Source organism: Tenrec ecaudatus, chromosome 6 (genome assembly GCF_050624435.1).
Source record: "Tenrec ecaudatus isolate mTenEca1 chromosome 6, mTenEca1.hap1, whole genome shotgun sequence".
Classification (NCBI taxonomy): domain Eukaryota; kingdom Metazoa; phylum Chordata; class Mammalia; order Afrosoricida; family Tenrecidae; genus Tenrec; species Tenrec ecaudatus.
The window spans coordinates 17,042,775-17,056,429 of NC_134535.1; the positions used below are offsets into that span (position 1 = coordinate 17,042,775).

Here is a 13,655-nt window from a genome sequence, read left to right on the forward strand (position 1 = left end):
TGCTCATAGAATCGCATCTTGATTTTTTTTTAGTTTTTTTTTTCCACCAGGTACCCTAGTTGACACATTGGCTAGAACACTCGACTGCTAATCAGAAGGTCAGCAGTTCGATGGGAGAAACGTGTTTAATCGGGTTTAGTAAACATTGACAGCCCCGAAAACCCTGTGTGGCTGCTCTTCTCCGTGCAGGAGCGTTGACGTGCATTGGAATCAACTCAGCCAGAGTAGGTTTGGTTGTGTTAGTCACCTGAAGGTTGATGGTTTGAATCTGCCCAACAGCATTACAACTTCTGAAGACCCCATGGAGCGCTGCTACTGTGGCTCATGTAGTCGCCATGCGTGGGAATTGGTTTGAAGGCAGTGTTGCTGTATTTGTGGTTCTTTTTAAAGGAAGTTACCACATTCTTTCTGTAAGTAAGCCGCTGAGGATTATAAACCCTTGCCCTTTTCCTCTCCCATGGTTCCTCTAGATAATGCAGCGCTTCCATTAGATCCAAATAGCGGCCAAAATGGAGTTTTATACTCTTGCACCAAGATCAAACCAAGACTCTGTTGTCACTAGAGCCATGGGACAGGGTGGGGCCTCCTCTTCAGCACCTTTGCCATTTGGGCCTTGGTCATTCTCTGGTGTGGGTGGGGACTCTCTCACGTGCATGGGAGGATGGGGAGCTGTGAGGACCATCCTGTGTACTAGAGAATGTAAGGAAATGTCCCTGGGCTTCACTCACTAGGTGTCCATCACACTCACCCCTCCAATGTGTGACAACCAAAACTACTTCTAGGAGCTGGCAAATGAGGAGGAGCGGAATCGTGATTGCCTGGCAACCTGATGGAACTGGAAGTCGCCATTGTGCAAGCAAACTCTGATGTGCTTGTTTTGAGAGAGATGGGGTGGGAAATTCAAGCCACCGTAATTAGCCATTAGCTGAATAAATGCACCATTATCCCTTGGTATCTATATCAGGGATTGGCTCCATGACACCTCCCCACCCTCCACCCCCAGTGCCCAAATCTGAAGATGCTCAAGTGCCTTATACAGAATGGCACTTTGTGTTTACATACATTCTCTGCGCATCTTCCTGCAGACTCTAAATCACAGGTTCCCAAACTGATTGGACTTACCCATGCCCTTTTTCAGCAATAAAATTCCTAAGCAACGCCCCCGCCCCAACACACACACACACACACACACACACACACACACACACACACCCTCAGACCTGGAAATTAGAAACTTTCCTGCTGTCATTCAGGATAAAATGTAACTCCTGGGTTCACTGCCACAGTGTCCTTTCCAACTCAAGCAGCCCTGCGGGACAGGGCAGACCTTCCCCTACAGTCCGTTTCTGAGACTGGAACTGACGGTGGCAGTAGAGAGCCTCCTCTTCCTCCCAAAGGGCCGGGGGTGGTTTCCAACTGCTAACGTCTGGGTTACCAGCCCAACGCATAACCCACTGTGACACCAGGGCTCCTTCAGGATAACATGATGGTATCTGCTTGTGCAGCACCCACTCCTCCCGATCATTCCAGCACCCTCTCCCCCCATGAGGTGGTTTCCCTCACTTTGGGAAGCGCTGGAATGTAGCATCCAAATCCCCTCGCGGTTCCATAAAGCACCCAGGACAAAACACAGGCTGCACACGCCAAGTGGCAGTCGGCTCCCTGCCAGCCTTTCTGGGATTTCTCTTTGTGTTGACCTTTTGGTGGTTGTTGGATACTTTCTGTCCTTGATCGGCTGATGCCAAGGACATGGACCCCGTGGATGTGCAGGGCCAGCCGTGTGGCATGTTGTCCCTACCGCATCCAGTGTAAGCCATCCAGATATTGCCTGCACGTGCCGCATCCCCTCTGGACCCCTTGCTGATAGCCACGCATGACCCTCTCCCACCTTTGGGACCCCGCGTGCCAGATTCTGCTGTTTGCTAATTAAAAGATGGGAGCCAGCCGGCAACCGCTTCTAAACAAGGATGATGCTGAATCGCAAAGTTGGACTCATTTCAGGGCCTCCTCCCAAACCACCAGCTTGGTGTGGGGGTGGAGTGGGGAGGGGCACATGGGAGTAGGTGCCCAAAATAGACGTTTTCTTGCTGAAGAGAACACTAGATCTCATCTCTCGTTCAATGGCTTCCATCTGCCTCCCAGGGCAGTCCCGGGAGGTCGGCCCCACTGGCTGCACCAGGGATGGCTCAGTGCATCTTGGTTTCCTCCGTGCAAAATGGACACGCGGATTCCTTTCCTTGCTTAATTTGCAGCGCCGTGGCAGGAGTCGAGCGAGATGATAGACGGACAGATGTGTGAAGCTCCCGCTCGCGTTGTAAGATGCGGCGCCCCTGATGCCGTCGTTACCACCCTCTCCGTCAGTCCTGTTACCATTTCTCAGAGATGGATTTTGTCACAAGCTTGACCTGCTAAGTGATCCCTTTTAGATACGCCGCTCCCTCGACTTACAAACTCGTCTAAGTAAGGTATTTTCATTGGATTTAACCACTCAGCCAGGCTGAATTCAAGAACCCCAGTGGGTTTTAAATCTGCTCGCTCCTGGCTAAATAATAACGTACGAAGAGAAAATAGCAAACGACGATCAACATCTTATTCACAGGCATAATAACACGGCTGAGACGCTCCTTTCTCATCCCCTATTATTATTAATGTGGTGTTATTACTTAGCGTACATTGTGTCCCCAATGTGCTGGGTGCCTTTACATTACATATACGTAATACATCAGCCCCACCCGCCTTCCACAGCCAGCCGTTTCCGAGAAGCCAGAGGAAATCAAGAGTGCTGACAGATGCAGCAAGACGCTCACATTTCAAGCGTGCTCACTCTGATCCAGCCTGTATTCGGGTTGTCACTTAATGAAATATTCCTCACTTCCAGGTTCAGAACTAGCTAGCAGCTCCTGAAGGCTGACCCTGGCAAGCGCCATGCACGGCACGTGAATTGTTCTGAGGCTCACAATGCGAGGAGGGGAGACTTCTGCTCTGGGTCCCGGCCGAGCCTTAGAGCCAGAGAAGGAAGTCAAGCAGATTTCACCTGTGTTTCCCAACTCTGACCCCAGGGCTCCTGTCTGTGCTCTGGAGCGCGTCTCAATTCAGGGGACTTGTCTTGTTTCTGATTAGGGTAGACATCTCACGCAATGCCAGCAAGTCGGGTCCGACACATTGTCACCCAATAAGGCAAGGGAGAACTGCCCCTGCTGAGTCTGTACATCTTCACAGGAGCAGAAAGCCTCGTCTTTCTCCTAAGGTGTGGCAGGCGGTTTGGAACTGCTGACCTTGAGGTTAGTAGTCCAACGCCTAACCGACTGTCCCACCGTGGCTGCTCAAGATACAAATGGAAATTTGATTATGTCTCTGCAAACATTAATCCCTCCTCCCCACAAAAATACAGCCCAAGTGAAGAAACTGTGTTGTCATTGGGGATACGTTGGTTTTCTCCATTGTTACTGTTGCTCCTGCAGTCGATTCTGACTGACATCACCCTGTGAACAACAGAGCAAAGCACCGTCTGGTTCTGCCCCATCCTCATGAGTGTTCTGTTTGGGGCCCAGTGTTGCAGTCAGTGTGATGGTCCATCTTGTCCAGGACCTTCCTCTTTTTCACCACCACTGGCGGGTCAGCTTGTCATAGCGGTGGCTGGTGTGTGGCTATGAGGCTGGACACCTTGTCACTGGTGTTTCAAAGTGAACAGCTTTCAGCACAGCTGCCAGATGAAGGCACAGACTATGAAGAAGGAATAGGCTGTCCAGCTCAGGGGCATTCGCCAATGAAAACCCTTTGGATGGACAGCACTGAAACACTGACGGCTACTGCGTTCTCCGTTAGAAGTTAGAATGGATTGGTTGGATCATTTCCCTACTTGAAATGTGTCTCTGGTTTGATTACATGTAAGAATCAGTTGGTAGTCATTTAGAAAACAAAATGATATACACCAAAGCATATCCTCAGGGCTCACCCTGGGTTGCACATTAGAATCACTTGTGATGCACACACACACACACACACACACACACACACACACACACACACACGGGGGTGGGTACCTCCCCCCAAAAAACAGAATTGTGCTGGGTGGAGCAGAGCTCTGGTAGTATGCATTTCATTGTCCCAGCTAGGCAACAGCAACTGGCTGTGAGTTAGTGCACCCAGTGGCATCGCCTGGGAAGGTTCTCCTTGATCACGGTGAATTTTTTCACAAAAGCAGTTTCACTCGGACCTTGTATTTTGTGATGACCAATTTACGAGAACAGTGTGTAGCTGCAAAATGTTATTCCCTGCTCAAGAATAATGCCACAAAAACTGTTGTGATGTTGAACACAATTTACAAGGACAGCACTGTGGGAAAAGCTCAAGTGGTTTTCTTCTTCCAAAAGAAGTGAAATGTCGATTGATAACAAATCTCATTCTGGACATCTGTTAGCTTCCCAAACGGACAAAAATGTAGACAAAATTACATATAAACAAAGCTAAGCAGTGATACTAGGCCCTACTCCTCGACCTCCCAGCTAGCCTACCTGTAGGCTCAGCTCTGGCCCCTGGCTCCCTCAGTTTCATCCACGCTCTTGCAAGGCAGGTACCAGTTATCAGGTGGCCTCGGTGTTCGGTTTCCTTGCTTGCTGTCTAGGCAAAGCCCATTGAGGACAAAGTCATGTACAGCACGAAGAACTGTTGCTGGCTCCTGCTCCATTTCCACGGTTTTTAATAGACTCTAGTTCATTACCGCAGCTATTGTGTAATTCTGGGTGCCTTCTAAGATGGGGGCTCATGTCCCAGCACCCTGTCAGATGGTAAGAGTCCAGGTGGTGCTGTGGATTAGGCATTGGGCTGCTGTTAACCTCAAGGTCGGTTGTTCAAACCCACCAGCCACTTTTCAGGAGAAAGATGAGGCTGTCGGTTCCCATAAGAGTTAAAGTCTCAAAAACCCTCTATATTCACTCGATAGCAGTGAGGTTTTTAGGTCACACAATATTCTCTTGTGGTCCACAAGGTCATCATTAGATGCGTCTTAGAATTGGGCCTTTCTTCCCACTCAGTCTTAATCTGGAAGCTCTGCTAGGGGCGGTGCTGATGGTACTTGAACTTCCAAGGGCATAGCTTGCCACATACAGGCCGCCCAGTACGACAAATCAATAGTCAAGGACCTCTCGATAGCATGCTTCCGATGGCAACTGTTGCTTTTAGAAGACTGAGCCTCAGTGTCTGAGTGTTTTCTAGGTACATTCTTTACATGGTAAGGCATGACAATTCAGAAGTCACGGAAGGGATGATAAATATAGGGAGCAGTAAAGCACCGATGAAACACATAACTATCCTCAAGTTCTTTAATACTCCCTCCCCTTACTATTATGGTCTTTGCTTTACCTCATTAACCTCATTAGACCTGTGTATGTTCATTTGTATAATTAAAAGCATTCGGTGCATGAAAACCAAGCTAGGCCATCCTTCAGAAACAGTAACAGGAGTAATGATTCCCTAAGGGTGTGGGAACAGAGGTGGGGGAAGGGAGAGTTGATAGCAATAACTGTATAACCCCTGTGTTACTCTGGAAGTAGCAAAGAATTCATAGATATTCATATGTGTATAGGAAAGAGCTTTATATACAGCAACAATTGAATATTGAGAAAACACCCCGGCACAGTCCATATCAAGTCCATAAGTCAGATATTAGCCCGTATGTCCAATACCAATCTATAAATTCTTCTTCAGACTCAATGAAACACATGCAATGATCTGAATGCAGGAAGATCACAGGCCAGTGGGTGGAAAGTCTTGTGGATCCAGTGGCTGTGTAAGCATTTCAGCGCTGGCATGGGTCTCCGTGTGGCTCTTCCAGCTCCAGGGCTCTAGCGTAGCTCCATGTGTCTTGTCAATAGAGCGTTTCCCAGGAAGTGAGTGTGTGTTCCACCTCCAGTGAGCTATTTATCTCTTTAGCCTCCAAATGAGGTCATCATGCTACGACCTAATTGACAGTCTAAGCTCTACCCCTTCACTCTTAATAGGCTCAAATGAACAACAGATTATGTAACTACTGTGCCTCACTGAAGGTGAACAAATAACAGAATTGCAGGTGAACAGATACATCAGCTGGTGTAAGATATGGCAAGTAATAATAATATATAATAGGGTTCCTGGGGAGTGGGGTGGGGAAAGATGGGAATAGGGGGCAACTGACAGCAAAGAGTCTAAGAAGAAAGAAACTGATGGTGGTAACAATTATAAAATTATGCTAGATCTAACTGAATTATGGATTGTTATAATATCCAAAGCTCTCCCAATAAAATAATTAAAAATCCATTGTAATAGGTTTTGTGGGAGGGGTCCCCAACTTTTTCAATCATTTTATGGGGGACTCATATAATTCTTATCACAATCCTTACATATATCAATTGTATAAAGTACATTTGTGCATTCGTTACCCTCATCATTCTCAAAACATTTGCTCTCCAATTAAGCCCCTGGCATCAGCTCCTCATTCCCCCCCCCTTTTTTCCGTCTCCCCTCTCCCTCATGAACACTTGATACTTTATAAAGTATTAGTTTGTCGTATCTTACACTCCGACATCTCCCTTTGCCCACTTTTCTGTTGTCCGTCCCCCAGGAAGGAGGTTATATGTAGATCCCTGTAATCAGTTTCCCCTTTCTACCCCACCCCCTCCACCCTCCTGGTATTGCCACTCTCAGCACTGGTCCTGAAGGGATCATCCGTCCTAGATTCCCTGTGTTTCCAGTTCCTATCTGTACCAGTGCACATCCTCTGATCTAACCAGATTTGTAAGGTAGAATTGGGATCATGATCGTTGTTGGGGAGGGTGGGGAGGAAGCATTTAGGAACTAGAGGAAAGTTGTATGTTTCCCCATTGCTACATGCACCCTGACTGGCTCGTCTCAGACACCCACAGGTGCAGGTCTATCCTAGCTTACAGGGTCCCTGTGAATAGGAGATGACTGGATGGGAATGAGACCCTAAGGTGTTATCCAGCAAACACTGACCTGCCCACCTACAAGTGAGTGCTTGAAACCCACTAGTCTCTCTATGGGAGCACATGGAGGCTATGTGTTCCCATGAGGGTTTACAGCCTCCAGGGTCACTATGCATCATTGACAACTCAGGGACAATGCTTTCTGAAAATCTTTGTTGGGAACGCCGATGCGCCATAGGCTGAGCATGGCCTTGCCGACTTCCTGTGAGTGGCTCAGCACTTACCCAGCATGCAGCGCAGGCTCCTTGCCCATCCAGACCCAGGTGTAATTAGTGGAATGTTCATAGAACTGTCTATATGGGTTCCACTGCCTCATGGTCATCGAAAGGGCTTCTTAAAGTCCGTTTAAATGATTAAGATGTGCAGAATGAAGCTGGTCGGCTTCTCCTTCCAGCTTCTATCAAACACTCTGCCCATGTGATTCCCTCAATGGCTGCTTCACGGGGAGATGGTGTGAATGAAGAGAGCTGTTAATGTCCTTCACTAACGCGCCTGTGACATAGTAATCGCTTAGCAAATGGGATATTACCGCGATTGCCATCAGTATGATAATATTCCTCACCCTGTTCTCTGTGATCGCCGGCAAAAGAGGAGCGTTTCGTCTCTGCCGTGATTACCTCGGTCTCTAATTCAGTTTGGCGCACACGCTGGAGGCTTAGATAAACGAGTCGCTTTCCGAGTTAGATTTAGTTTATTTATTTACTTGTTTACTTTTGGAACGGGGATTTAGAGTACTTTGGACTCTCCTTGGTCAGTAGCCAAATTCCCAGGCAGAACTAAAGGCCTGCAGGCATGACCGGTGCACCACGCACCAGCCTCTGCGGCGCTTCCTAAAGGGGATGTCTGTTGCCCTTCTGCGTGCTCCCGGATGATACATTCCAAACCTAGACAGCTTAGACAGCTAGCCTCCATACCTGGTTTCCTTGACAACCAGTCTTATAAATAGCAAGGGCCTGTTGTGGGAGGGAGGGGGGATGAATGCTAATACAACCACCATCAACTTTGCCTGCAGATAAGCTTCAAGGTCAAGGTTAGACCATTTGAAGGTAAGACCTTTGGTCGGCATTGGTTCCATGGGCGGCAGGGCTGGCCAGTGAAGAGGGGCATTTTGCCGTCTTCAAGTCCTGGCGGCCGTGCCCAGCGCCCTTAGGCAAGGGGCCTAATATATGCTCGTTTTATGTGCCACACAGCAGGGCTTTGCCTTTGGAACCTTGAGAAAGAAAATCGCTTTCAAAAACTAACCAGAAATTAATTAAGTGGCTCTTCTGGTTCATCCTCCTTAGCCATCTTTAACAGCTGGGGAAGGGGGGTGGTGGGGGTAGAAACTGCCAGGCGCTGAACTGGGTGACTCTAAAGCTCGGACAGAGAGGATCACGGGAGGGCCTCACCTCCCCTGCACTGGTGGGCGCTCTGACACAGAAATGCGCCCCAGTCGTGCGCAGCAGCATGGCACCTGCTTAACTGAAGCCGCTGGGGCTGCTCTTTGGAAGACTGCCTGGGAAGGAGGAAGGTGGTGGTCAGATTGGGAAAGATGAGTGAGGAAGAGGATGGGCAAGGTGCACCCCACAGACGAACCTGGGAATACACAGCTGCCATGTTCCAATTAAATAATTCAGGAAGGCAGGGAACAGGCCCCGTCTGTCTGCTGCTAGCTGCTGCTGGTTTTGAACTGCCAACCATGCGGCTCGCAGCCCAATGCATAATCAGTGCACCACCAGGGTTCCTACAGCTAGGAGCTCAATAGTTTTTTCAAAGAATAGGAGTCTCAGGTTTTACACAGGCACGCTCAGGGTACACACACACACACACACACACACACACGCGCGCGCGCACACACACACATGTGGAAACCTGAGTCCAGAGAAACCTGCAGCGCAGGCAAGCAATGAGCTGCTGAAAAAGACAAGGCAAGACCGCAGCATAGCCGGGCCTTGCTGAACTGTGTAAGAGCCGCTGGAAACGCAAGGATGGTCTCAAAGTTTCTGACTTTCCAGGCCATTACCCACCCCACCCCCGTTGGGAGGCATGGTCAATAATACCGTTTGGCCCCATTGGCTGAATTAAATTCACCTGGCCTAGATCAGGGTCCCACCAGGTTTATTGGCTTCCTGTCTCAAAGACCTGAATGTGTGCATGCCCTCTAGCCTTAAGCAACTTCCAACTTCCTGTACTGGAGGAGGGAGGTTTGGCATGTCGAGGGACAACTCCTAGTTCTGCCCTGAGCTACATAACAGGCTCCTATAGCTAGGACCTCGGTAGATGCCATTATCTGGACGCGGCTTCAGCTGTGCGCGTGCATGCGCTCACATCTCTCTCTTGCTCTCCAATTGGGTGCTGTGCTTTCACAACTGTTTTTCCATGATCACATTTGCATCCCAAAGAACTTGGAAGTTCCTGGGTGGTGCACAGGGTTTGTGTGCTTGGCTGCTGACTGAAAGGTTGGAAGTCTGGATCCACCCCGAGGTGCCTTGGCAGAAAGGCCTGGCAATCTACTTCATCCAAAACTCAGCCACCGTAAACTCTGTGAGCACAGGGCTACGCTGACACATATGGGGGCTGAGATAGTTAAGGTTTATTGTGCCAACCTGGCCAATAAACATGTGGGGTTAATTGAAGGGCAGGGAGATAAATGACTCTGTGAGCCTCGCCTATTAAGTTCTTGGGTCTCTTGCTTTGTGATGATCGGACCAGGGTGCAGCTGCCTTAGCCAGTTCCCTGCTTCAGCTGGCAAGGCTCACTTCCTGCAAGACATCCCTGAGGAGAAGCCACATGGACCTACCCCGATGCAGCCCTGGGTGCTGGAGCAGCCTTGTGGAGACCCCCGTCAGTGCTGAGGTGCTTACACATTCACTGACTCAGCTTTCCTCCTGCAGTTGACGTCATTGAGTATGTTTTGTGAGATGGAGAGGACTTTGTAAATCGGTGTCAGACATATGGGCTAATGTTGTACTTATGGGCTTGGACGTCACTGGGTTGGGATGCTTTCTGAATGTACACTTACTCTTTATATAAAACTCGCTCTTATACATGAGTTTCTGTGGATTTGTTTCTCTAGTCTATCCAGACTAACACAGGGGCACCGAATTGCCTCCCTCCCTCAAGATTTCAGTGTCACAATTCCCTTTGAGATTTCTTGATGGCTGTCTCACCACCATTAGGAAGGTGAGCTGCAGAATAAAATGTGTAGTTGTGGGGAAACAACTGTGAGTCCATGCCCCCACCCCACCCCCGCACGCCCCATCCCCATTTAATAGCAAAAGTATTGTCTCCACTCTTAGCATGTTAAGCCAGGGTTAAGGAGAGGTCTGCATATAATGTGGACTCTGAATGCAGCTTGGACCTAGCAACATTGCTCAAGATCTAACGTTAGTTGCTATGGAAGCCAGCCTTGCCTCCTATTGGCCTTGTGTATCATAGAGGGAGCCCTTGCCCCTTCCTGGGCCATCTTCATGATTGCCGGCGTAGATGGGTCCATCGCTGCGGCCACCATGTCAGTCCATCTCCCTTGCCTTTGAGGACCCTGCACGTGGCCAGTCATGGTGTCCTTTCCCGGCGATAGCTCTTCCTCAAGGTCAGTCTGTAAGCCACAGACTCGCCATCCCTGTGTCTGCGGCGCATGCTAACAGCATGGCAAGTCGAATGTATAGCTTCTCTCACCATCCGTTGGTCACACTCGTCTTCCTGTGGTGGCCTGTGTGTTGCTGTGATGCTGGAAGCTGTCCCACTGTTATTTTGAATACCAGCGGGGCCACCCATGATGGACAGGTTTCAGCAGAACTTTCAGACTAAGACTGGGAAGAAAGACCTGGTTACCTACTTCCAAAAAGCAGGCGAGGAAACCCCTATGGATAGCAACAGGCGCTCCTAGGGAATGCTGTCTTGCATGTCGTGCTTCAGTGGCTGATCACCAAGGATCCTGGAGTCAAGTCTCATCCCCCAGAGCAGATGAGGATGCTTAGCTCAATGGTGGTGGCCAAGCTGGATCCTATTTGAAGTCCTGTGATCGCATGCACTAGGTCATGCCCTTTCTGCTCGGCCACGTGTGACGTGTCTCCATGCACCTGGGCGCATAACACTCAGGAGGACTGCTGTTATCTAGGTCACGGTGTACACAGAGCACGCCCTGGGCCTTCTAATTTGGAACTAGAATACTGTCACCCAAGCCACTTGGGGGCCCCACATGCATCACTCTGTGCCCCTGCCCCCATCAAGGTAACCCACCCACTGAATGGTGGACGGAGTAATGCCTCTTGAGCTTATTCTTCTACCTCCTCAGACTGTCCTGTTCACCCCCTCGGAGCAGTCATCTGGGACACAGCCTCCCACTTAGACGTCTCTGAAGCATTTGTTGAATGAATGATGAATGAATCAATGAAAGGGGCCAGCAGAAGATCCTTAACATGCAGAATGGTCAGTACTAAGCATCTGCGCTCAAAGGACAAGGATGCCCTGGTGGCACCCACCAACAGCAGTCTACTTTCACAAAGACTTACAGCCTTGGGCCCCCTAGGGTCCTATTGGGTCACTGTGATTCAGAGTCAATTCAAAGGCAAGCTTTCCTTTCATTCATTCTCAGAGGTCACAGTGACTCCTTGTACGCAAGGGAAGTGTGTTCCATGGCGTTTCTAAGGCTGGGACTTTTCAGAAGGGCACCTCTTGGCCTGTTTCTTTTCTTTTCTTTTTTTTAAAAATCATTTTATTAGGGGCTCATACAACTCTTATCACAATCCACACATACATCAATTGTGTAAAGTACATTTGTACATTCATTGTCCTCATTCTCAAAGCATTTGCTCTCCACCTAAGCCCCTGGCATCAGCTCTTCATTTTTCCCCTCCCTCCCTGCTCCCCACTCCCTCATGAACCCTTGATAATCTATAAATTATTATTTTGTTATGTCTTTCCCTGTCTAACGTCTCCCTTCACCCACTTTTCTGTTGTCCATACCCCCAGGGAGGAGGTCACATGTAGATCCTTGTAATTGGTTTCCCCTTTCCAACCCACTCGCCCTCTACCCTCCCAGTATCGCCACTCACACCACTGATCCTGACGGGATCATCCTCCCTGGATTCCCTGTGTTTCCAGTTCCTATCTGTACCAGTGTACTTCTGGTCAAGCCAGATTTGTAAGCCAGAATTGGGATCATGATAGTGGGGAGGAGGGAGCATTTAGGAAGTAGAGGAAAGTTGTATGTTTCATCGTTGCTACATTGCACCCTGACTGGCTTGTCTCCTCCCCAATACCCTTCTGTAAGGGGATGTCCAGTGGCCTACAAATGGGCTTTGGGTCTCCACTCTGCATAACCGCCCTCATTCACTATGACATGAATTTTTTGTTCTGATAATGCCTGATGCCTGATCCCTTCGGCACCTCGTGATCACACAGGCTGGTGTGCTTCTTCCATGTGGGCTTTGTTGCTTCTGAGCTAGATGGCCGCTTGTTTACCTTCAAGCCTTTAAGACCCCAGACGCTTTATCTTTTGATAGCCAGGCACCATCAGCTTTCTTCACCACATTTGCTTATGCACCCACTTTGTCTTCAGCAGTGTGTCAGGAAGGTGAGCATCATAGAATGCTAGGCCTGTTTTCTGAGGAGCCTCTTGGTGAATTCAAACCACCAACGTTTCGGTTCATAGTCAAGCACTTAACCTTTTGGGCCACCTTTGGGTTGCTGCGATCTAGAATCAGCTGGATAGCAACTGTTTGTTGTTGTGATGGTTGAATCTCAATGAGTCACAGAAAACATGAGATTTTCTGTTCAGGCTTTCAAGGTTCTTTTCCCAAAGTCGTCTTCAAGTTATTCTGTGTGTCAAGCATGGTGTGAAGTACCCACACATAAATACACACTGTGCTTGGTAATAAGAAAGATTGCAGCTTCTCAAAATATTAAGTCCGGGCTACGCAGGAGCTAATGCAATTTTCTCCTTGGTGCATTGAGAAATCTATTAGTTAGGAAGGCAATGAGATTTCAGGAAATTAGACCACTGTAGCAGTCTATTTCACAATCCAGAACGCCTGTGCTCTGGAATGCTCTATTTCAGGGCCCAGTACTGTGAGAGGTGAAGGCAATCCAGAGAGGCTCCAATGACCCAACCCTCCTCCCCGCCACCCAAGCTTTGGAAGCTAAGTAGAGGATGTTTCCCGCCAGGTGATGCAAGAGAAGGAGTTTTGTTATCACTGAAAGGAGGGATGGGTTTTTAGCTCCATGATAGTATACCTCTTGAATCTTCTTTCTCTTTGTCATTGTTCTGCAGTTACCTGCCCTTGTAAAAGGATGGCTTCTTGGCATATTTGCTGAGTGAGGGGAATTTTAGGTGGAAGCCTGCTAACCTTATACTAGGCTTAGATGGTATGTTGGGAGCCAATGCTAATAGATGTAGTATCATGGGAGGGGCTATCACCTGGAGAGAGCAGCTTGGAGGCTGCCAAGGTTTTCCTCCAAGATGCCAATGTTAGGAGACGTGGAATGTGTCTGTCACCCTACTCCTCTCAATATGGACAGCTCATCTAGAGCTCCAATCATTGCAATGAGAGTCCCACATAAAGAAGAGGACCGGCCGGAACTCTTGGCTTCACAGGCTTAAACGCCCTCCCATTGCCGGTGAGTAAGCTGACACTCGAGGTGACCTTGTGAGCAATGGGAGGAAGTGCTGCCTGGTCCTCCACCACCTCCATG

At 48.9% G+C, this 13,655-nt stretch overlaps 1 protein-coding gene across 2 annotated transcripts in view; it reads left to right on the top strand.

Moving 5' to 3' along the window:
• Window positions 1-13,655, top strand: part of LARGE1 (LARGE xylosyl- and glucuronyltransferase 1) — a 646,479-nt gene that overhangs the window by 338,166 nt on the left and 294,658 nt on the right. The window lies entirely within an intron of this gene.